A 24,634-nucleotide genomic window follows, 5' to 3' on the forward strand; every position below is an offset into this window, starting at 1 on the left:
TATGTGAAAAGAAGATACTGGATATGCAGCTGTTCAGACATTTTAAAATGACTAATCATGTTTCTGTTTTAGTCCCATAAGCACTTGGATGGCTATTTTCCAATTAAATTTTATACACGTGCAACATATCTGCCCCCTCGTCCTGGTGGATGGATATAACTGAGTCTAACCTACATTGACAACTTTTAAATATTCAACATACAAAAGGAAAAGAGGAGAAAAAATAATCCCAAATCACTTTTAGATCTTTTGTCTTTTAAAAAATCATTTTATAGGGGACTCCCACAACTCTTATCAGAATCCATCCATTCATCCATTGTGTCAAGCACATTTGTACATTGTTGCTATGATCACTTTCAAAACATTTTATCTTTGCCAATGAAGCATCCTACCTAGATTCTCTTTCCAAGAAGCATTGAGTGGCATATTCTTTTGAGGTTGCTTTTTGGTGTTGATGGGCTCTGTCAGCTAAAGTGTATGGAGGAGCATGTACACCTTAAAATCCAATTCTTTCATAGGAAATTGCTGTTTTTTCATGTATTTGGCATACTGCCCTAACGCTCAGAATTCTTGAAGGCAGATGATGTGATAATTCACTGGCTCAAAAGAAAAGTCACTAATTAAATGGTCTATGGCATATTAATCAACACGACCCGAGACAAATTTCAAAACTAACTTGAGGCCACATTTTCTGAATTGCAATATTTCGTCTTTCAATTAGACATGAGTTCTTGGAGAATGGGGAGCAAGCAGTGGGGAGAGGTAAAGGAGGCTATGTGGTATGATATTTTAAGGTGGAAGAAGGTTCAATTTAGACTGAGGGATTAGAGATGTAATTCTTGGGAACAGTGGTGCATAAGCTTCTAAGGGCCATATAACCCTTTTAAGTATAATGATATGAAGACCTCATTAAGATATGAACACCCCATGTGGAGAAAATAACAATATTCATATACAGAAACCAAATGTGATAGACCGTATGAGGTATTCTTTGAATCTCTTAAAGCTAATATGTTAACCCTGGGTCAATGAAATCAGCTTTAAGCTAAAATTTCCTTATTTGTCTTGTCAATTACATAAAGATCTTTCTTTCCCACGAACACTCCTACATTCTAGAATACGCTCCCTTTACCTGATTACAGTAACTAAGCCCTTTCGGACAAGGCCAGTTCCCCTAAAGCATTCTTACTTAAAAAAAATGAATGATTGCTAGACTTAGGTCACCACAGAAATGCTGTTCCTTAAGTAACTAAAGAATATGATAAAATAAACCCTTCGTTTTTATTGCTAAAAATTTAATTTTTTTTATCATGGGAGAGTGTGAATGCAGTCCCCCACTACCACAAACTATGCGGTATAGTTTCCCACATTTGGGGAAATTGCAGGGGTCAGCACATCTGGAGTGCAATGAGTGAGCCTCGCCATGGTTTCTCCCCTGCCAGGTAAGTATGAAATTAAATTTTTAAAAAACAGTTTTATTGGCACACAATCCAGATATCATACAATTCAATTGTTCGATTCTCTCAAGATGAGTTGTATAAACATCACCACAATCAATTTAAACATTTTATTCTTTCTTGTACTCATTTTTTAGCTCCCCGTTTACCTCCAACCTCCCATTCCAAACTCCTAAGTACCACTAATCCAGTTACAGTCTTTATAGATTTACCTATCCTGGATTTCATGCACAGAAAAACACATAGAACAAAAGAAAACAACAACAGCAAAACTAACAACAATAACAAAGTAAAACAGAGAAAACCCTCAATGGTAAAGAAAGCAAAAAGCATTACAAACAAGAACTAATTTAAAATGGGTCCAAAGGGAAATCTAACGATACGGTGTATCTGCTGCATTTGACTGTATCTGCGACAATACACTTTCCAATGCCCTCGGCAGCATAGCAAGGCTGTTCCCACCCTTGGTCCAGAGAAGACTCACCAGAGGCTCCATCCATGTGTATCCCCCAGTCACTTAAATAAACAAAGCTGAAACAACTGTTAAATGGGTTCATTCCTCCATCAAAACCACCACTGACACCGCTGGTCTCGCTGCTATTTTCCATGCACTCATTCATGTATTCTCAGAATCTGTCGTTGTCATTGTTCCCAGCGGCAGTTGAGTCACTTCTGACTCCGGGGTCCCCTATGAGCAGAGTAGAACTGCTCTCGTGGGGTGTTCAAGGCTGTGATCTTTTTGAGGCAAATTACCAAGTGGGTCTTCTAAACTGTCTCTGGGGAGGTTGAAGCCACCAACCTTTTGGTTAATGGCTGAGTGCTTAACTACTGGAGCCACTCAAGGACTCCTAAGAACTTAGTCCCTTCTTCTCTTTTATTTTTCTCAAACAGGTTGTGTAATCATCGGCACTTCAGCCAAGAAGCTTTCTTCCCTTTCCCTTTACTTTATGGCACCTAGCATAGCAGAAATATCTTTTAATGTTTATTATTTATCCTGTTATCCTTTAAATCCATAGATATTCATATTATGTAAATATTTTTCCAATATGTCAGGAATAATTACTGAACTTTTCCGATTCTTTTGTTGCTTTTGGTAGGAGGAACGGTCTTTATTTTGTTTAACTATTTTAACTTTCCAGATTACATGTATTTTAATATTATAAATCCCCTGGGGGCATAAGCATTTAGGCACTTGGTGACTCTAAACTAAAAGGGTGGTGTCTCAGAAGAAAGATGGTCATTGGGCCTCTAATCAAATACTCCCTCAGCACAAGAACCTTTTGTTCTAATAATCTGGTACTCTGAGATGCTCACCTTCCTGATATGATTGATCACTGAAGACAAAATGGGTGCATAAGCAAATGTGGTAAAGAAAGCTGATGGTGCCCGGCTATCATAAGATATAGCATCTGGGGTCCAAAAGGCTTAAAGATAAACAAGCAGCCATCTACCCCAGAAGCAACAAAGCCCATATGGAAGAAGCACAGCAGTCCTTCCCACTGGGTATCCATAGGATCAAGAATCAGGCATCAAATACCCAGAACAAAATATCATGTCATTAAGAATGAGGTGGAGAGGCTGTGTGGAGTGGAGACCCAAAGCCATTCTGTAGGCAATTGGACATCCCCTTACAGAAGGGTCTCAGGGAGAAGACCGGCCGGTCAGGGTCCAGTATAGCACGGATGAACATATAGCTTTCCTCTAGTTCTTTAATGCTTCCTCCCCACTCCCCATCCCCACTATCATGACTCCAATTCTACCTTACAAATCTAAATAGACCAGAGCATGTACACGGGTACAGGTAAGAGCTGGAAACACAGGGAATCTAGGACAGATAACCCCCTTGGGACCAATATTGAGAATAGCCATACCAAGAGGGTAAAGGGAAGGTGGGAAGAGAAAGGGGGGACTGATCACAATGATCTATCAATAAGCCCCTCCCAGGGGGATGAATAACAGAAAAGTGGGTAAAGGAAAACATTGGTAAATGTAATACATGAAAAAATAATAATATCTATAAATTATCAAGAGTTCATGAGGGAGAGATGGGGAAGGAAGGAGGGGGAAAATGAGGAGCTGATACTAAGGGTTTAAGTAGAAAGAAAATGTTTTGAAAATAATGATGGCAACAAATGTACAAAGGTGCTTGACAGAATGTATGTATGTATAGATTGTGATAAGAGTTGTATGATCCCCCAATAAAATGATTTATTAAAAAAATAAAATAAGATCTGGGATCGAGGTATGCAAGGATGGTTCGACGTCAGGAAAACAATCAATCAAATCCACCATGTAAATAAAATAAAGGAAGAAAAACCCTACACGATTATATCAATGGATACACAAAAGCCATTCGATAAAAGCCAACACCCATTCCTCATAAAAAATACTCAACAAAATATAAATAGAAAAAAAATTCCTCAGCCTAAAAAGAGGCACATACGAAAAACCAATGGCCAATATTTTACTCATTGAAGGGAAACTGAAAGCATTTCTCCTGAAAAATGGGAACCAGAGAAGGATGATCTCATCACTACCGCAGGAACACTCCAGGGTGGCCGCCAAAGCAGGCACTACAGTTTATGCTGGATTATGAGATAAAGGCACAAAAATGTTTTTAGTTGCCAGGGGGGTACTGAGTAATTTTTTCCCCTGAAAAGTGGATAATGGGGCAAACAAATATGGGAATCTATGCTGTATACTAAGAAAGAGGGATCTGAAAAGGGAATTGAGAACATAAAGCCATTTACAATAACCACCCAAAGATCAAACACTTATGAATTACTCTAACCAGAGAAACAAAAGACTTGTACAAAGAAAACTACAAAGTAGTAGTACAAGAAACCAAAAGAGACCTACCTATGTGAAAGAAGACACCTTGTTCCTGGATAGGAAAGTTTAACATTGTGAAAATGTCAATTCTATCCAAAGCAATCTATATGTAAAATGTAGTCCCAATTCAGATTCTTGAATCTCCTTCTTCAAAGAGATGGAAATACAAATAACCAACTTTACATGGAAAGAAAAGAGATATAGGATAAGCAAAGCACTTCTAAAGAAGAGTAAATTAGGAGGTGTCTTACTTTGTGACCTCAAAATCTGCTACCTAACCACAGCAGTCAGAAGAGCTTGGTGCTGGAATGAGAGATAGCTACACCATTGGAAGAGGGCGGTGAACCTGGAAATAAACCCATCTTCCTACAGACAACTGGGTTCTGGCAAAGGTCCGGACACAGTAATGGGAAAGAGAGAGTCTCCTCAGCAAATGGTCTGGCAAAATCGGATTTCCATTTGCAGAAGATCGAAACAGAATCTGTACTTCACTCCATATACAAAGTAAACTCAGGATGAATTAGAGACCTAAATGTGAACCCGTTGACTCTAAAGATCATCAATGAAACATGGAGACAGATTTAGGGACCCTAATGAATGGCATAAACCCACTATCACATGTAATGAAAGGCACCAACAGCAAAAGACAAACTAGATGACTGGGGCCTCCTGAAAACCAGACACTTGTGTACATCAAAACATTTCACCTAAAGAGGAAAGAGGGTATCCCATAGGAGGGAGATGGGCAAAAAAGGAAGTACAAATAAGGCACTCCATGGAGAGGGTCAATAAATTGTTTAAATTGTGGGATGCGAAAATTACAACCGGGTACATAAATCCCCACATAATTCACAATAGCTAGTTAAGGAAAAACAAAAACAAAACAAAGAAATTCTGAGATATGCTTCCAAAACACTAGCCCTTGAGACCCTATAGAAGACAGTTCTACTCTGAAACATGCAGGGCCACCACAAGCCAGAACTGACCCCATGACAAACTGGTTTTAGATTTTTGCATTGGTGTTTTTAAAAGTTAATTCACTCAAATCATAGAAGAAGACCATTTCTCAGCATCAACATTCCATTGGCCTTTTTGGTCAGTAACACTCTCTTTGCTGGGGGCTTCCCTGTATGTTGCAGGATGTACAGAAGCATCCTTGACCTCTACCCATTTGACACCAAGGACAACTAGCTCTTTGAATCACAAATCTTTCTGACCACATCTTATTCAAAACTGTGAATACTCAGTAAGCACTTGGCATACACTTGCATGCAGTAAATATGAATGTATCAGAGCCATTGAACATTTTCTGCTTGCAGATAATTCCAGTTTCTTAAATTTGTTTTTGAAAGTGCTTGTTGCAGTGATAGAAACAGTCTAAGTTTAATTGTGCTAATTTCATTTCCTCAGTTATCATTACTCGGATAATCTGATTTCACGGAGAGAGCTGAACTCTCTAAGTTGAAAACAATGATGGGAAAAATGACAAAATGAAATTACATGTTCCATGAGAGGGAAAAAGTCCTCAGGATTTAGGAGTAAGCCAGAAATGATGGGAAGTGTGTGCATCTGATGGGTTGATATCCTTGGGCAACTCCTGTCTAGGGGTTTTTCTCAATCAGGATGTATAATAATTCTGCCCTTTGACCTAGAATCGCTGGATATGGTTGATCGTGTGAATAAGCAGGAAAGAGTTCTGCAACCCTGAAGCTGTGTTATAAAGTTGTGCTATAAATTCAAAGATGGAAAATATAAACCAAAGGGTGGGGTGGAAATGGGGAACCGATTACAAGGATCTACCTATAACCTCCTTCCTGGGTGCTGGATAGCAGAAAAGTGGGTGAAGGGAGATGTCGGACAGCAAAAGATATGACAAAATAATAATTTATAAATTATTACGGTTCATGAGGGAGCGGGGAGCAGGGAGGGAGGGGGGAAAATGAGGAGCTGATGCCAAGGGCTTAAGTGGAGAGCAAATGCTTTGAGAATGATGAGGGCAGCAAATGTACAAATGTGCTTTACACACTTAATGTATATATGGATTGTGATAAGAGTTGTGTGAGCCAATAAAATGATTAAAAAGAAGAAAGAAAAATATAAACCAGAAGAGTCAAGTGCTTGAATATAGCAGACAAGGGACCCATGTGTATTACACAGTTTTTTAGTCTATTTTGTCTTCCTTAAAATATACATACATTTAAAAAGTTGTTAAAATCCAGAATGTGTAGAATGCATGGAGCGGTGCCAGCTTCTATCAGCCGTCTGAAATATTGCCCCGCCTCATCATTTCCTATCTTTCCTCATTCCTGAGCGATGTGAACAGTTCTTTTTTTAGGAAGTGTGGAAGCAAGAAGATATCAGCTATTTCTGTGTCATTTGCTAGCTTCCAAAATTAGCTAATAAGTTAACTATCAAAGAGGGCATGGACCCCATGTTAATTGTGTATTGGCATGATAAGTATTTTTAAGACCTGAAATGTTCCTCTCCAATGGGACCATTGATTCTTCCCCAAATTACAAAGTCTTAAAAAGAAAACAAAACAACAACAAAAAACATGCTGAAAAACATTTTGTGTTTACTGTTTTCCCTAAAAAGGATTTAATGTCTGGTTGTAGAGAGAGACTTCTTTTATTTTAATTAAGAATGAAACATTGGAGTCAAGACTATTTGCCCCCTTCTTTTTGGTATGTCTGTGTGTCACCAACTTGGGGGACATTGGGGGTTTAAAGTTGGATCTATATACAAATAATACACAGACTAGGAGATAGCTCAAAGGCATCCTTACAAATGGCTAATTCAAGGCGGTTAACATTTTTTCTTATATGATTTTTCTTCATTGTTGTTGTCGGATGCCATCCAATCATTTCTGATTCATAGCAACCCTGCATACAACTAATGGAAATCTCCAGAGAAGTCCTGTGCCGTGCTTACAAACTGTCTTCTGCTCTAGCCACTTTTGCAGTCATCATGACAATTCAGCTGCTGGAGAGTCTTCCTCATTTCCAATGCCTCTCTACCAAGCACGATGCCTTTTCCAGGGACTGGCACTTCCAGATCAGATGCCCAACCGATGTGAGACAACGTCTTGCCATTCTTGCTCCTAGTGAGTATTTTGGCTGTACTCTTAAGATGGAGTTGCTTGTTCCTTTGGCTGTTCATAATACATTCAATATTTTTCCAACACCCGAATTCAAAGGTATCAAAATTTTTTGACTTCTTTATTTAGTGTCCAGTTTTTACATGCAAATGAGGTGACTGAAAATGTCATCAATTGGATCCCGTTCATCTTAATGACCACTTTGTCCTTTAACACTGCAGAGGTCTTTTGCTGTGAACTAATTTAAGGTAGTACGTTGCTCAAGTTCTTGGTTGCTGCTTCCACGGGCATTGATGGTGGATGCAGGTGAAATTAAATCCTTGACAACTTCAATTTTTTTCTCTGTTTATTATGGTGTTGTTGATTGGTCCGGTTGTGAGGATTCCCCCTCCCCCCGCACACCCCCTTCTGTCGTGTAATCTATACTGAAGGTTTAGTTCTAGGAAATCAAAATATCTTCTCTGAAAAAGAAAACATGTTTTTTTTCTAAAAATTTCTCACCACTTTTTGTTTTGATTCTTCATTTGTTTATTCCTTTTTAATCCCTCTCCTTAGTTTTCACTCACATGGTTAAAATACGAAAATGTGTGTGTGTGTGTGGGTTTGAATGACATTTTTATATTGTTCTTCAACTCATGTCTCTGTAACTCGTACCAAATAATTGGGTGGGACCATGCAAATAAGATGTGTGTGACACTCATAGAAGGGATTGATCCGTGTTAGGTAACATCCATCCCCTGGTTATAAAGATAAGCCAGACTGAAAGTAGGAGCAGAGAGAGAAAGCCCACAGCTCATTCTAGATCTCTGGTTGAAGTAGTGAGGCCAAGACCAGAGGCAACAGAGACTATGGAGCAGAAACTATGGGAGAGAGCAAGAGGGGCAGCACTGAGAGTATGAGACTGTGAGGCAAAGGAACAGAGACAGATGCCAAGAGACAACATGGCCGAGAGACTGAGGACTAGAGAGAAACTTGGTTGCTGGGTGAGAAAAGGTGTTATGGTGGACTAATAACTGTATCCTTACTGGTTACTGATCCTGATTTGGGGGCATCTGTTAACTTCCCTAATCAACTCATTCATTGTGAGTATTGTCTATGGGCACAACCCCCTTGAAAGTGGGTATTGTATGTGCGTACTGTGTGGCCATTTCAACAAATTATTACACCCAGCATTGATGTAGAATAGTGTGGGAGGACTGGTTGGTGTTAGAATCTATAGAGAAAGATAGAGCATAGCGGCATAGCTGATTCCTGACTCCTGGCAATAGGGAAGCCAGGGGGAGGCCATATAGGACCTCTGAACCATTTGGCTATACTGTGTGTGTTTAAATGCATAAAATATAAGCACTTATTCTCACATGGTAGGATCTACACTCTCTCTCACACACACATGAATTTATTTTTTATCACCAGCTCTAGTCCCATGCTATTTAAGTTTTCACATGTTAACCTTAGAGAGGTTTGATAGCAACCTCTATCAACCTCTATGACTAATAACGATGATATACCCCCTCCAATCCCCGCCCCATCCCCATCCGCACCCACACAAACCTATGCTGTTGAGCCAATTTTGACTCATAGGGACCCTATAGGACAGTGCAGAAGTGCCCCCATGGGGTTTCTGAGGCTAGTTATCTTTCCAGGTGCAATCAGCCTCACATGTGTCCCTCAGAGCATCTGGTGGGTTCAAACTGCTGACCATATGAGCTAGAAGGGCCCCTTTAATGTATGCTAGAGATGAAAAACATAATGAGCCAGAGAAATAGTAACTAAATCCCCAAGGTTACACTGCTAGTGAAAGGCAGAGGCAAGAATTACACTCCGTGGCTTAAACTCCAAAGTTAATGCTTTTAATTACTACAGTACACTGCTCCTCAGTATGTGCTCATTCCGGAGATACTGTGTGTATTATACATTCATGTATTCATTCTTGGTCCTGGCTCTAACAGTGAATAAAACAAAGATCCTATTGTCAGGAAATTTACATTGTAGAGGAGGGGAGGTAGACAATAGATAAGAAAATAAATATTAATTGCAAGCTGTCATATGTAATGAAGAATAAAGTCAGGTGGTGGGGGGAGTAAAGAATACTAGGAGGGACAAAAACCATTTAAATGAGTTGATTCTGACTCATAGCAATTCTATGTATAGGATATAGTAGTATGTATAGGATATAGTAGAGCCATAGGAATTTCAGAGTTATAAATTCTTAGAGAAGCAGACGAGTCTCCCAAGGAACGGCTGGTGGGTTTGAACTTTGAACTTTTCAGTTATCAGCTAACTGCTTAACCACTAGCCCACCCAGGCTCCTAAATGGAGAGGTACAATCAACCATCAAAATCACTGCCACTGAGTCAATTCTGACTCATCGCAACCTTATAGGGCAGTGAAGAACTGCCCCTGCAGGTTTCTGAGACTACAAATCTTTACATGACTAGCTATAAATCTTTACATGACTTAAAAAAAAAAAAACCAACAAAACTTTACCTTTCTCCCAAGGAGCAGCTGGTGGTTTCAAACTGCTGACCCTGCGCCAGGCTTGGTGGACGTGAGTAGGAAATAATGAGGTGGAAGGAGAAGGGTTGTCTGATACGGTGACCAAGTGGAGAAATAAAGGCAATGGACACTTAGAGCTACTGCCAGGCCACCGTGGTTGGTTTATGCCCACTCTCTTTGCCCTGCTGTAGCACACTCCTCCTTTGAATGGCTCTTCTCGGAGTGCCCTCGTGGTTAAAGGTTCACTACTCACAGAAAGGTCAGCTGTTCAAATCTAGCAATCATCCAAGGGAGAAAGATGATAATCTACTTTCATAACAACTGACAGCCTGTGATGGGGTTGTAGCCTGTCCTTCAGGATTGCTAAGCGTCCACACTGACTCGCCAACACTGGGGTTGGAAGTGTTTTCTTTGGGGCTACCAACTGCACGAAGCAGCCGATATGTGGCGTGGTGCTTTGTTTCAAATGGTAGGCGGTCTAGATCTCTACATTCCAGATGCAGACAGAAATAAAAGAGGACACCAACCCTTTGATAAAAAGTCATTTGAAAACTGTGTGTTTGGACAAGCGATCCTTCACACCACTACAGAGAGAGTCTCTCAACTTCACTCTGTGTGGGCAGGCAAGAAATACCAGCCAGCAACGTTCGTTCTCTTTCAGGTCAGCTCCCTAAGCCTTACCATGAAAAGGTCCTTCCTTCTAACCTGAGTTCCTGAGGTAGTTTATTGCACCAACGTGGCTGATAAACACATGTGGGATTAATTGAAGGGCGGAGAGATAAATGTCTCAGTGAGCCTCTCCTCCCTTGTCTCTTGCTCTTTGACTATCAGACCAGTGTGTGGCTGCCTTGTTTGTTCTGTACCTCCATTTGCAAGCTACACTACCTGTGGGACACCTAACCCGTGGACTGTGTCCCTGTAATCTGAGGTTCCTTCAAGACCTGCTTTGCCACACTATTGGAATTTACATCTCTTGAGCTGGGCACTGTTGGACCCTGTCATCTAGCTGACTGTTGGTGACCTGCCTTGCCGTTTTCTACCTGTGGCCAGATAACCAGAATTGCTCTACAGAGAACTATCCGGTGGCCCTCAAGACTTGAAGGGTTGCCAGTGTCTCACAGCTGTCTCACGGGAGTGAGTTGCACTGAGCCATTTGTACTGCTTTGTGATTTAATTAACTGTTTATTTCTTATGTTATATATCTATCCATCTAAATATATATAAAAGTATCAGCATTCTGGTTTGTTTCTCTAGAGAACCCTGTCTAACACAGTTCACAATAAATAATCCTTTCAGATCCCTCTGTTGGAGAAATAAAAAGTGTAAATCACTCAACTTACCGTAACTGTCTGCAGAAGGTTGCGACCCCAGGAAAGACCATTCACAAAATCCCTCAGTACAGGTTTGGAAATGCACTGGGAGTATTCTGGAATGAGGGTCTCGCCACAGTGATTAAGTAAGTCCAAGGCTGCTAACGGAAAGGTTCGAATCTCCCCAGTAACTCCAAGGGAGAAAGGCTCGGTGGGTGGTCTGCTCCCACAAAGATGCTCTCCAAGAACCCTGTGGGACGTTTCTCCTGTATCATTTGGGGTCGCCATGAATCAAAACTGACTAGACAGCACCCAACAACACATCCGTTAAGTAGGCAGACATGCAATTGGCGCTCTCATAGGAGTCAAGATTCATTTCTCACCTGAGGTCAACAACCACTGTCCTCCACAGCTTCCCTGGAACGGGCTTTCATTTTCCTTCTGGGAATCCTGCTCAGCGATGTGACTTGGCTCAAGATTTATTCATATGGTTTTAGCATTTCTGATCTAAAGCAGCTACTGATTTGTGCCATTGTCAGTGTCCTTGTGCTCCAGTGCCTTAACAATGGAACTGGGAGCGCTTCTCTTCGTCGACTTTGCCCGTCATCTGCAGGGAGGCCACTGTTCAAAGACACCTTCTGTCACCTTGAGTCTGTGTGAAAGGCTTTTGTTTTCTTTTCTTTCAAAAATGTCATGTTGACACTTAGCTCAAGCATACCCAAGCCTGTCCTCAACACTGCTAGTGGCTTTATAATGATGAGCAAATCTTAACACACACTTTGCTGACTACTCATCACACGGTGCGGTCTTTGCTCGGTTCAGTTAAACACTGGGTTCTCTCGAGGACCCAAATCAGCCACGTGCAACCACTCCTTCGATCGACTTTAAAAGCCACTTCTGTCAACTAGCAATGGCAAAAGTTGCCCGCCCTGAAGGACACTCACAGAGTCTAACTATGCTAGAAATCACGTAGTTGAGTTTCATTTACTAACCCTCACTCTCAGAAATAGGACGTGGAAGCCCAAACGCAAAACAAAACACCCAAACCACCCACAAGGCACACCTATGTCTCTCTATGTGTGTCTTTAAAAACATTGTTAACAAAAACGTCTCTCACCAAAAAGTATGTTTTCCTCCGACCCTACAGTTCTTGAAGGGGAAGACACACCCATTTATGAGCGACGTCTATGTTTAATGTAGTTGGAATCTAGTGCTTTAAGCTATACAACAATTCATCAGTAGAACTTCTTGAGGCTCAACCATAAGAACAATCACAAGCAGGGCCCAGGACTGGGCTGTGTTTTGTTCAGTTGTACATACGGTCACCATAGGTCAGAATCAACTCAATGGCTCCCAACAACATACGAGGAAAATATTAATCATGTTGTTTTCCTTGTTCCCAAGCTCACCGTCTCACTGAGTTGATTCTATATCATATTGACCCTATGGGATGGAGAAGAACTAGCCTTTGGCTTTCTGAGGCTGTCAACCTTTATGGGAGCAGAAAGTTTCATCTCTCCCCGGAGTCACCGCTCAACCTAACAGACAACTTACCATACTACCAGCACTCCACTTTAAAAGTATGCTCCTTGTGAAAAATATCTAACTTTCCTTTATTACTAGATCCTGGAAAGTCTTCTTAACTAGAGTACATTCTCCTTATCCATAGAAATTCCTGGATCAAAGTGATTTGCAAATACCGGCTTGCTTTGTAATCTTTGACTAATGGCTGAACCCCTCAACCAACACTGTCATCGAGTTCATTAAAAGGCCATTACTTGGTCCAATGGATAGTTATAAAATATTTGCTTTATGTGTCAGACACTCCGGACAGAAAATTGAACAGTGAATTTCACAAACACAGAACAGTCACTCACAGAGTTGACCACCTTGGGGGGAAGACACAACAACAAATGTGACGCAATGGAAGACTAGCCCAATGAGATTCCCCACCTCGGTGTCACATATGGGGATCTCTGGGTGGTGCGACTGGTAATGTGCTTGACTGCTACCCAAATGGTTTGAGATTTCAATCTATACAGAGGTACCTGGGGACAATGTCCGGTAATCTAGTTATTGAAAACCCCCCTGAAGCAGAGTTCTACTGTGACACACGAGAAGCTCTCATGAGTCAGTCAACTCTACCCCAAATGGTGAGGGTTTTGTTTTCTCATTGGTCCCCTTCCAGGGAGTAGCAGAATGGGGTCTACAGTGAGACAAATCCAGTGAGGCTTCATTAGCATAACAGAACTGAAGTATGAATGAGAAAACTGAGACCATTAAAGGGGAAATGATATTTTCTTACATGCATACTCCCATTTTCTAGAATCTGAAAGACAGAAAAATCTACTCTTTAGGGAAAATTGAAGGTAAATGTAAGAAGCAACAGGCTCTTGTGTGCCTGCCGGATGGAGTCTGGCCTGTGGACAGGCATAAGATCGAAAATACATGGAGGGGTGTGGAGAAGAGAGGAGACAGATGGTCTACCATAGAGTGAATAGGTCTGCTAATGGCCACACAGACCACACTCCCTGCTATAAATTTAATTCCAACTCCTAACAACCCTGTACGACAGAGCAGAACTGCCCCTCTGGGGTCTCAGGGCTGTTACTCTTTCTTGTAGTAGAAACATTTCATGTTTCTTCCTTGGAATGGCTTGTGGCTTCGAACTGATGTCGGCAGCCCAAGGCGTAACCCAGTACAGCACCAGGGTTCCTAAGAGGTTCAGTAGTTTCCATCAAAGAGCTCCGAGGACCCACACCCAGGCAGGTACGGCATTCACGACATGGGCTGAAACACAGAACTCAGCTTGAATTCTGACCATACTGGGAGGCGAAAGATGACATCTCTCCCATTTAAATAAACTCATTTGAAATAACACTACTCTGAGAGCTATCTTCAGAGGGATGGTTAGCACTATTTTCTGTCCTTCATATTTTCCCGGTTGCTTGTTGGACCCTGCTGGGTACATTAAATGGAGTATTCATCACTACCTCTGAAAATTCAAATCTGTGTGTTCAACCAGGGGAGGTCACATCCAAATCTCTCCTTGAACAACCTCAAGCATGTCCTCTTTGTGGCAAAAGGGATTTTGAACCAGCCCCAGATGAAATCGACAACCTTCAACACATTCACAGAGAATAATTATATCTCTACAATCACTAAGGGGGGAAAATAACACAAAATCAACAGGAATGGAACCAACAGTAAAAGAGCTAAATTATAGATAACAGAATATTCATAAAACTATACCTCATCTCATGAGTGTGGGAGCGCTGTCTGTATGCCAGGATTTCTTTAGCCACTGGTGATATTCAGCATATTGCAATTGAGTGCAATTACAGTTAGCTATAATTAAGAACAATTACAGCTTTTATTTCTCTACTTGTTCTTTAAAAGCACATTTGTAATAAAACTTTTTTTTAAAGGTGAAGAATATAATTATACATCCTTATAACATCTCAAATAATTAGTTTGACTAAAGTTTCTTCTGGAACAATTTTCATTTTACTGTCAGATCTGCCATTTACAGTCAATGGAACATACTTAAAAAAATTCCATCATTAACCTTGCTCACCCCATATAGCTGTATATGAATTATTGGTACAAATGGAAGGTTTTGGTATTTAAATCTCTAGGGTCTGCTGCAAACTATTAAAAAAAGTTCCCCATTTAGCTGTTTGTGTGGGTATGTGTGTGCTTTAATAATAAAAAAGCTATAACTGTAGAGGATGTTTTCTTGTTTGAGGTATTTAGGAAATAATGCTTGTATTAGAAAGGTATGTCCTCCACTTTGAACATGGTGAAGCACGGTCCTCTTGGTTTTTATAAATATTATTTCACATGTATTTAAGCAATATGTGAACTATGCAGTGCCAAGATGTCCCTGAATTGTGACAAATCAACCTCTAAGTTTAGTAATTCAAGAGGCACACAGTCAATATCAGCCGAATAGGATCAGAGTGCAGTTAGGATCAGTGAAGTGCTTCCTCTTCATAAGCCTAGGCTCTGGATTACTTCCCGTTACCACTGCCTGTCTCTCCAGGAGGGCGGGGACTTACTCTGTCTTCCTTGTCTCTGTCACCACCACCCAGGACAGTGAATACTTGGCCCACATAAAGTGCTCAAGAAACTGTGTCTGACCCACAGAAGCGGACTCTGTTCCAAGTCTTTTCCGTTTGTGTTGGGAATAATTGAAACTCACCTGAGTGATTTCGAAGATGGGAGAAAATTAAGTACTACAATTCTGAAAATTGTAGGAAAGCTTATCACTCTCTGGTAGAATTAGCAGTTCAATAAAAGAAATTGTTAGAAAAGCCTGTATGCCCCAGTTGGAACAGATAACTTTTTAAGGTTCTTTACTATCTTGGGATTATAAATATTTACTTACCACTGATTCAAAGATTGATGCCAATTAATAAAAAGCTAAAAAATGCCTGCCTTGTATAGGGTGGGTTAATTGCAATTTCATCCACTGGACAGATCTTTCTTTGTCAAAGATATTAAATTATTGACAAATAACTGCTACTCTCAATATTCAGACTTGGATAAAATTTACCTCGTAAAGTTGATCACTCTTCTATAATAGCCATTTATTAGTTTGTACTACTACATGATTATGGAGTTTATGCGGGAAGTAACAGTTTACAATTCAGAATCAAGAAAGATTCTGAATATAGTTCTTATGACAGTATACCCTCTTATCAGCTGTTCTGTTTCAATCACTTTTCTCAGCAATGACTGATCTTTTACTCTACACAATTGTTGGTTATGATTATGCACATTTTCAGATGAAAATTCTGAGGCTCTGAGAAAACCCTAGAACCAATACATTGACACTGAACAAATTCCAACTCATAGCAACCCTGTATAGAATTTCCAAGACTGTAGATCTTTTGGGGAGCAGACAGCCTCATCTTTCTGAGGTTCAGAGATGTCAACTAAATTTGAATCCAGGTCTAAAACATGTGGTTAAAACAGAAAAACAAAGTATGCTGAGACAAGGGGTAAACTTGGCATGTTGAAGTATCTAACTTCCTTTAAATTCCAGGGGGAGAGAGACTCACCATCAGCATCGGTCCAAGGCTAACTCCTATGAAGTAGAAGTAAGATCTATCTACTCTCCAACCTTTTTACCAATTCTAATGTCCTCTGTTTCTCCCACGGCACTCTCTACTCTCCCGTGTCCAATAATTCATCGCAACCCCCACACAGAACTCAGACAATACTCATGATTAGGGGGTTATTAGGGATGTAACAAGTTACAACTCAGGATTAAGAAAGTGCAAGATAAAATTAGTTTGATTTGATTAAATTTCTTTTGACATTCTCTTCTCAGCGGTGCCTCTCCCTGGCCTTTGGCCTCTTGGACCCTGAGACTTCTACCCAATTTAGGCACGTGGTACAAAGCTCATTAGTGCTTCCAAAAAATGCCTTTGGGCACTCTATCCTTAATATGGGATGACAATCTCAGCTCCTAGGATGCGTTCAGAGACAGTCCCCTTCCTCAGCAAGCCTCCTACTCAAACGTGATCCGCTCAAGATTAGCACCCCCACAGTACCCACGATGCTCACTGGTACCAAAAGTTCACTGTTCCTTGAAAGTCCATTATGCTGTCCCATACTGGTCTCCTGGTCCAGCTTCTGTTGCTTGTCATGTCACATCATCTCTGATGCTACCGTTCTCTCTCTCTCTCTCTCTCTCTCTCTGTCTCCTGGATGTAGGTTTTTAGAGTTGGAAACCTGGGTCCAAAAGCCTCACTCCATTCCCACCTCTTCTCAGTGTTAGTGATGCACCCTTTCCACCTGTGAGATGTCTCGTTTGAAGTCTAGCAAGATGACAATACTGACCAATCTCCTAATTACGTTTCAATACAACGTATGTCTGTGGTCCCACCCACAAACAAGTACCTTATCTGAATTGTCAACAAGCCGTTTAAATCCCTTGTTGTTCTTGTTATTTGTGACCAAGTCATTTCCAATTCAGAGGGATGCAGTACAACAGAATGACACACTGCCAAGTTCTTTGTCATGTCATATCAAAATTGTTATGTCTGATCCCATTGCTGCAGCCATTGTTTCAATCCATCTCACTATTGCCTTCTTTGTTTGTTGACCCTCTTACTTACCAAGCATCATGTCCGCTTCCAGTGATCTGAACCTACTGAAAACACATCCAAAGTATGTTCCACTAAGTCTTACCATCCTTGATTCTAAAGAGAATTCTCTCCTCTAAGACAGATTGGCTCATTCCCCTGGAAGTCCATGGCTTATTCAGTATTTTTGCCAACACCAGAATTCAAATGCATCGATTCTTCTACAGTCTTCGTTATCCACTGCCTAACTTTCCTATGCATATGAGGCGATTAAAAATACCATGGCTTGGATCAGGTTCACTTTAAGCTTCAAGATGCCATCCTTGCTCTTAAACACTTTTGAGTTCTGGTACAGCGGGTCTTCTCGGTGCCACCGTGTCTTTGAATTTGTGGGCTGAAGCTTCTATCAGTCTTCATTGTGGATGCGAGTCAAATGAAAGTCTCGATAATTGTGGTCTTTTCTTCATTTAGCCGGGTGCCATCTATTGGCCCAGCTGTGAAAATCTGGTTTTCTTTACATTGGATTTCAATCCATGCTGGATGCTTTCGTCTTTTTTTTTTAAACTTCCCACAAGTAAGTGCTTCAAATGATCCTGAATTTTAAGAAACAAAATGGTATCATCTGCATATTGCAGGTTGTGAATTTCAGGTCCTCTTCATATGTTCTAACTTCTTGGATAATTTAGCTCAGCATATAGATTTAATACATTTTGTGAAGGGACACCATCCTGTTTTGCAGGCCTTGGGTGCATTTAAGCAACGACTCCCTTGAGAATAGACATGGGGGTAAAATGATAATCTCAGGGTAAGGTATAGAATTAAATATTGGTTAAATTCACCTTTTTTACCAGAGTATTTATTTATTTTTCTTAAAAATTTTTAATAAATCATCTTATTGGGGGCTCTTACAGCTTTCATAACAATCCGTACATTAATTGCTAGCCTGTAATAGGGTCCGTATGCATGAGGGTCTGCTTGATGATAGTGAGCTTGATTTTGGAGTGGATCTATAGGATACATACATACAGCCCACTCAAGAAAGGGTGGTTCATACAAGCTTTCATTTCATTTGGCCAGGCTGGTGTGTTATTATATAGCTAGACTGCTGAAATGTGTGCAAATTCAATTTTTTTTATATATTGAATCATCTCTAGATTCCCCAACACCAAGACGTTTTCTATTTAAAGGATTCCTTTGGAGGTTCTTTTGATAAGCGATGGGATCATTCTTTTAATTCTTTCTTAATTTAGGTTCTCATAAATAAGATTTGCTTATTGAAAGGCATCATAATGAGCAGAATTCTCTGCAATGAAGGTTAAGAAACCATCGTGGGGTGGTGGTTATGCATTGGGCCATGAGCTGAAAAGTCAGTAGTTTGAAACCACCAGCCACTTGGCAGGAAAAAGAATTACAGTCTCAGAAAGCTACAGGGGCAGTGTTATTGACTCTGCTCGAGAGGATCGCCATGAGTCACAATTGACTCGATGGCAGTGAGTTGAGAAGGGTAAGGAGAAAGAAAGGATTTCCACTACCAACAACAACAACAACTTCCAGATAAGAAATGTGGCTTGGGCTACACATGCAGTTATGCACTGTTTCACCTCACACCCTAGCACTAGGAAAGTTAACTTCTTTGAACATGGTGAACTGAGAACCTTGATGTCACCCAAACCTCCCAGAAAAGTTGTAAAAATAAATACAGTGGAGCATTGGACACAACAACCCAGTGGAATATGTGTAGTTGGGCTAGTCTTATACAGATTAGAAATGCTATTTTGACATTTCCAAGAAATTCTTATTTTTGACTCACTAGTCTTCAGACCTCCTCTCTAAAAGCTGAGATCTCCCTCTCTCTCTCCCTCTCTACTCTGTTCTTCCTTTCTCTCCTCTCTCTGTCCCCTCTTTCTTCTCTCTCATCTCTCTCTACTCTATGGACACATAATAAACATATAGAGCACACAATTGGATACATTTTGATATATATGCACCCCATTTATCACAATCAAGATAATGAATAGACCTACTGTAACCCCAAAGCTTCTTTCTGCTCCTTTGTAACCCCTTCCTCCCATCCCTAGTATAGCCTAGGTACCGCCAATCTGTTCTCTGTCACTGTACATTAGTTTGTTTTGCCTTGAGTTGTATATAAACACCATCATATAGTATATACTTGGTTTCGGTCTGGCATTTGTCATGCAGTATAATTATTTTGAGGCTCATCCATTTAATTAGTTAATTCCTTTTTATGTCAAGTAGCATTTCACTGGATAGAAAAACCACAGTTGGTTGAGACGGTCACTTGTTGATGGTCATTGAGTTGTTTCCAATTTGGGGCTATTACAAATGAGGTGTCTAAATATTTATGTAGATGTCTTTGTAAGGACATATGATTTCTGTTTCCTTAGAGATTCCTCTAAGAGTGGAATGGCTGCATCACATGGAAGGTCAAAAGTTAACTTTTAAATGAATTGTTGACCTGTTTTCTAAAGTACATTCCCAGCAGCAGGGTCTCAGAGCTTTCCAATTTCCACACATCTGTACCATCACTTGGTATCAGTTATGTAACTACCAGAGTCAGTGGCTTCTGAAATGACCCCAGGGTCATCAGGGGCAGGGGGTGGGCTGGCACAGTGGGAGGTGGAGCTGCCAGTGCAGCTTACTAGGATTGATGTCCCCTGTCACCCCAAATCCAGAACCAATCTCACTGCCATTGAGTCGGTTCCAACTGACAGTGATGGAGTACAGCTGCCTCTGTGAGTTTTCAAGACTATACATCTTTATGGGAGCAGAAAGCCTCCTCTTTCTCCGTCAGAATTGCTGGTGGTTTTGAACTTCTGACTGTGGTTAGCAGCCCAATACATAACCCATTATGCCACCAGTCACCCAGTACAGGGTAACTCATCACCCTCTTCACCTCCCATATGTACAAATATGGGATGTGGGCAGCTTGACTTCAATGCCTGTCCTTGGGCAAAGAGGAGGGTCTCCGTCTTAGCCAATGGGAGAGGGGAAGGACCAGGGCAGGAGAGGGAGTGGAGTTCAGACAGGATATAAAACCTTAGTTTTGTGGGTGGATGGGACATATCACCTTCCCGTAGGCAGGGTGTGTGTGTGTGTGTGTGTGTGTATGTGTGTGTGTGTGTGTGTGTATGTGTGTGTGAAAAGGTTCATGGTAAAGGGAATTGAAAATGATAATGATATTTTTCAATGAACTTTTGAAGCCCCCTTCTATGAACTGGGTACTTAATACAGCCAGCTGTTTTCAGGTGTGTAGTCTATTACTATCTTGAGTGTGTGTTATCTTTTCATTTTTAAATCATGTCTTTCAAAGAGCAATTTTAAATTTTATTTTATGAATTTCCATTTACCAACTTTTGGAACATGGGATCAGAGTAGATTCTGATAAATCCTTGCTACCCAAAGACAAAGATTTTCTCCAAAAAGTTGTTATATATTGAGATTTATACTAATTTTGAGTTAATATTTGTATATACTATAAGGATAAGGTTTTTGTCTTTGTATTTGGATACTCAATTTTTCAGCATCTGAATAAAATCTATCCTTTTCTTACTAAATTGTTTCTGAATCTTGGTGAAAATTAACGGTCCATGTATGTACAAGCTGATTTTTGATTGGGCACTCTGCTTTGTTTCATTTTGTATCCATGTCACACTCTTTAGATTACTGAAGCTCTGTCTTGAAATTAGGTAGTGCAACCCATCAACTTTGTTTTTTTAATCTTGGTTGTTTTACACCTTTTATATTTCATATACATTTCCATCAATGTCTTTACAAAAGGCTACCGACATTCTGGTTGGTAGAACATTACATAGATAGATTGATTTGGGGAGAATTGGCATCTGAACCCTCGCAAGTCTCCTCAACAAGGTAACTGGCCTATTCCTCCAGTCGCTCAGGTCTTCTCTAATTTTTCTCTGCAGTATTTTGCTTGTCTTTTTTTTTTTTAGTATTTTGTTTTTCAATGATAACTTTTCACCTGTTTGCGTGTGAGATTTAAACTCAAGTGCAATTTCTGATGCTATTAAAATAATGCAATATATAAAAATATAATTTACTTTGGTATTTGTGGCAATTGACTACTGATTTGTATCCTGACAACTTTCTAATCTCATTCATTCTTGTAGCTTTGTTGGGTAGACACCATAAACTTTACTATATAGACAGTCATGCTGTCTGTGAATGAAGACACTTACTTAAAAAACTTATTTTTCCAAAATAGGTATCGTTTAGTTCTTTTTATTTTTTTTCTTTCCTGTCTGAATTGGGTTCACCCTTAATTTAATGCTCATTAGAAGTGATGAGAGTGTATATTATTACCATGTTCTTTTAAAAAAATTAAATCATTTTATTGAGGGCTCATACAACTCTTATCAAAATCCATCCATTCATCCATTGCGTCAAGCACATTTGTACATTTATTGCCATCATCATTCTCAAAACATTTGCTTTCTACATGAGCCCTTGGGATCAGCTTCTCATTTTTCCCCTCCCTCATGAACCCTTGATAATTTATAAATTATTAGTATTTTGTCATATCTTACATTGTCTGGCATCTCCCTTCACCCATTCTATGTTCTTGACTTTAGATATGGTAGGTATTGTGTATGTCGTGTTGGATTGAGGACGTTGCTTCTAGCCCTAGCCTTTTATGGTTCTTATCATAAATAGATGCTGAATTTTTAAAAATAATTTTATGTATGTTGATCTTGTAATTGTTCTCTCTCAGTTTATCAGTGTGGTAAATTGCACTACTTGATTTTCAAATGTTAAACGCAAATAAATCCTATGATGTCGTAATACATTTTCCTTTTCCTATATTATTGGATTCTAATTGCTAATAACTTGTTTAAGTTTCCTGCATACATATTTTTTTGGATAGTATCATTAGAAACAGTTGGAAAATATCCCCTCCTTTTTAGTTTTCTGAAAATTTTTGGAAGAACTTATATTTTTACTTAAATATTAGGTAGAATTCACCAGCAATGCCCTCTGATCCTGGAGTTTTCTTTGTGGGAAATAACTTTTAAATTACTAATTCAATTTCTTATTAGGTAAAGGACTATCCTGGTTATTTATTTCTTCTTGAACTTTGGTAAGATGTGTTTTTCCAGGAATTTGTCCGTCTAACTCAGGGATCAATCCATAGCCTGAAAACTAAAAATTGTTTTCAAAATTTTAGGAATTGGAACAAAAAGTGACAGAGGCCCTGATTAGACTCTCAAAGTTTATAATATTTCTGATCAAATTTTTGCTTAGCAGAGCAATTTTTGGACCTTTTATCTAAGTTGTATTTGCTAGCAAAAGTGGCTCATAATATTCAAAAAATCATTTTAGACTATTTATAGACTCTATAATGAGGTCATCTCTTTCCTTTTTAATATGACTTACTTGTGTCTTCTCTCTTCTTTCTCTGAGCAATTTAGCATGACGTTTTGCAACTTTATTGATCTTCTCAAAGAACTAGCTCTAATTTTTTCTGTTGTTTTTCTGTTTTTATACACTGATCATTATTTCCTGTCTTCTACCTATTTCCTGTTTAATTAGCTCTTCTTTTTGTAGCTTCGCAAAGTCGAAGCTAAGTCATTGATTTACTACTTTGTTTCTCATACAGAGGTTTAATGCAAAAACGTTGCTCATAAATACTAGTGTAGGGGTATCCCTTGTTTTTATATGATGTTTGTTTATTTTTATTCTGTTTAAAATACTTCATAATGTTCACTTAATATAATATTTATCCATGGGTTATTTAGAAGTATATTAGCTTCTTAGCTCCAAATATTTGGGGATTTCTTTTTTTTTGTTTTCTAATAGTCTTAGCACGTGGAACTTTTTGTCCTCCTTTTAACCTGCTTATATTTTTAATGTCTGGAGTGCTTTCTAGCAGGAAGCTTATAGTTGGGTCCTGATTAATTTGCAGACTCTTATTCCCCATTAATGAAGCAAGATGCTTCCATGCACAGAACTAATGGCCCTTTGGGTCTTTGGGCTTTCCCACCTGGCTGGTGAGAATGAGTGCTAGTCTCAGCCCTATTTGAATGCTAGGTATTCACACCTCTAATCCTGTCTGATTTGTTTTTTTTTTGTTTATTTTGTTTTTGTTTTCCCCAGCCTCTGGTAGTTTTCTCATGAGATCAACATTTAGCTGGATACCCAAAGGAACCCTTCTGTAGATCTCTGGAGCTTTTTCCTTTATGAAGCTCTATTCTGTGCTGCAACATTTAGCCCCTTCCAGCTCTTAGACACCCAGCATGGTCTTCTTAATTCAAGGAGTCTGATCGGCTTTCCCTCAAGCCCCTTGCCTGTGCTATGGCCTGGAAGCTCTTTCAAAGCAGTAAGCGGAGGAAATGAGAGCATTCACCCCTTTGCTTCCAGTCTATCAGGGTCACTCTTGTTCCTTGTTCGACGTGCAGTTCCTTAACAAACCTTAAAAATATCACACTTAAGATATTTCATGTTTTACTAGTATGTGCAATATTCCATGTTCCTTTGTGACTTATTACGTTTGGTTATTTTAGATGGCAGAAATCTCCTAGCTGACACATTAAACTGGAAAAAAAGATATGCTGCTTTTTAATTTTACAAATACAGTTAAGGTTAAAATGTGTAGATTCAAAACGGTAAATTCACACTAAGATGATTAAAGTCTCGCAGTTATGGAACCATCTCTATAGTGGTTAAGTACTAGGTCCATGAAGCATGTTGGGACTTGAGATACCAAGAGCTCCACACCTGGATGCGCTATCAGCTAGGTGGCTTGAGGCCACTTCCCTGACCTCTGTCCTCCTCTGTGGAATGCACATAAAACTGACCCCTTGTGAGGCATCAATGGGATAGCAGATGGAAATACATTTGGCACAGTGCCAGGCCCAGAGATATCAACACTCAATTTTCGATAATTGATCGTCAGTCATCCCATTTCCCAGAGATTGAAAAAGGAGGGAAAAAAATCAAACATACGTGGGCTTGGACTCTTCAGGGACATACAAGTTCATTTCAAACACACAAAAAAATCCAGGAGACTGCATATGTGATCAGTATAAAAGGTAGTTTTGGTTTCCCAATCAATAGCTATTTCCATATCTGGAAAATATGAGATCCTATTGGATTCCCAGCATCTTCAGCATCCCAGGGGGTTTCCCATTGGGTAGGATGGGGCTGGCCATCTAGAGCCAGTTTGAGACTTGACATAGTGCCATTGAAGACACGTCTGGCAGGCTGCCTTTGGGGCATACCTATTGTTTCATGGGACATATTTTATAGCCAATCACAGCTTCTCTAAGTCCAGACTGATTTTTAGAACCAACTGTCTAGAAATGAGACCTATTA

General features: G+C 39.8%; 1 protein-coding gene and 1 pseudogene across 1 annotated transcript in view; both read right to left on the reverse strand.

Moving 5' to 3' along the window:
• The window catches only part of CELF2 (CUGBP Elav-like family member 2), a 635,027-nt gene that overhangs the window by 502,025 nt on the left and 108,368 nt on the right, over positions 1-24,634 (reverse strand). The gene's annotated exons all lie outside the window — the stretch shown is intronic.
• Positions 1,310-1,450, reverse strand: LOC142451946 (U1 spliceosomal RNA; annotated as a pseudogene).

The sequence above is a fragment of the Tenrec ecaudatus genome, chromosome 6, assembly GCF_050624435.1.
Source record: "Tenrec ecaudatus isolate mTenEca1 chromosome 6, mTenEca1.hap1, whole genome shotgun sequence".
NCBI lineage: Eukaryota > Metazoa > Chordata > Mammalia > Afrosoricida > Tenrecidae > Tenrec > Tenrec ecaudatus.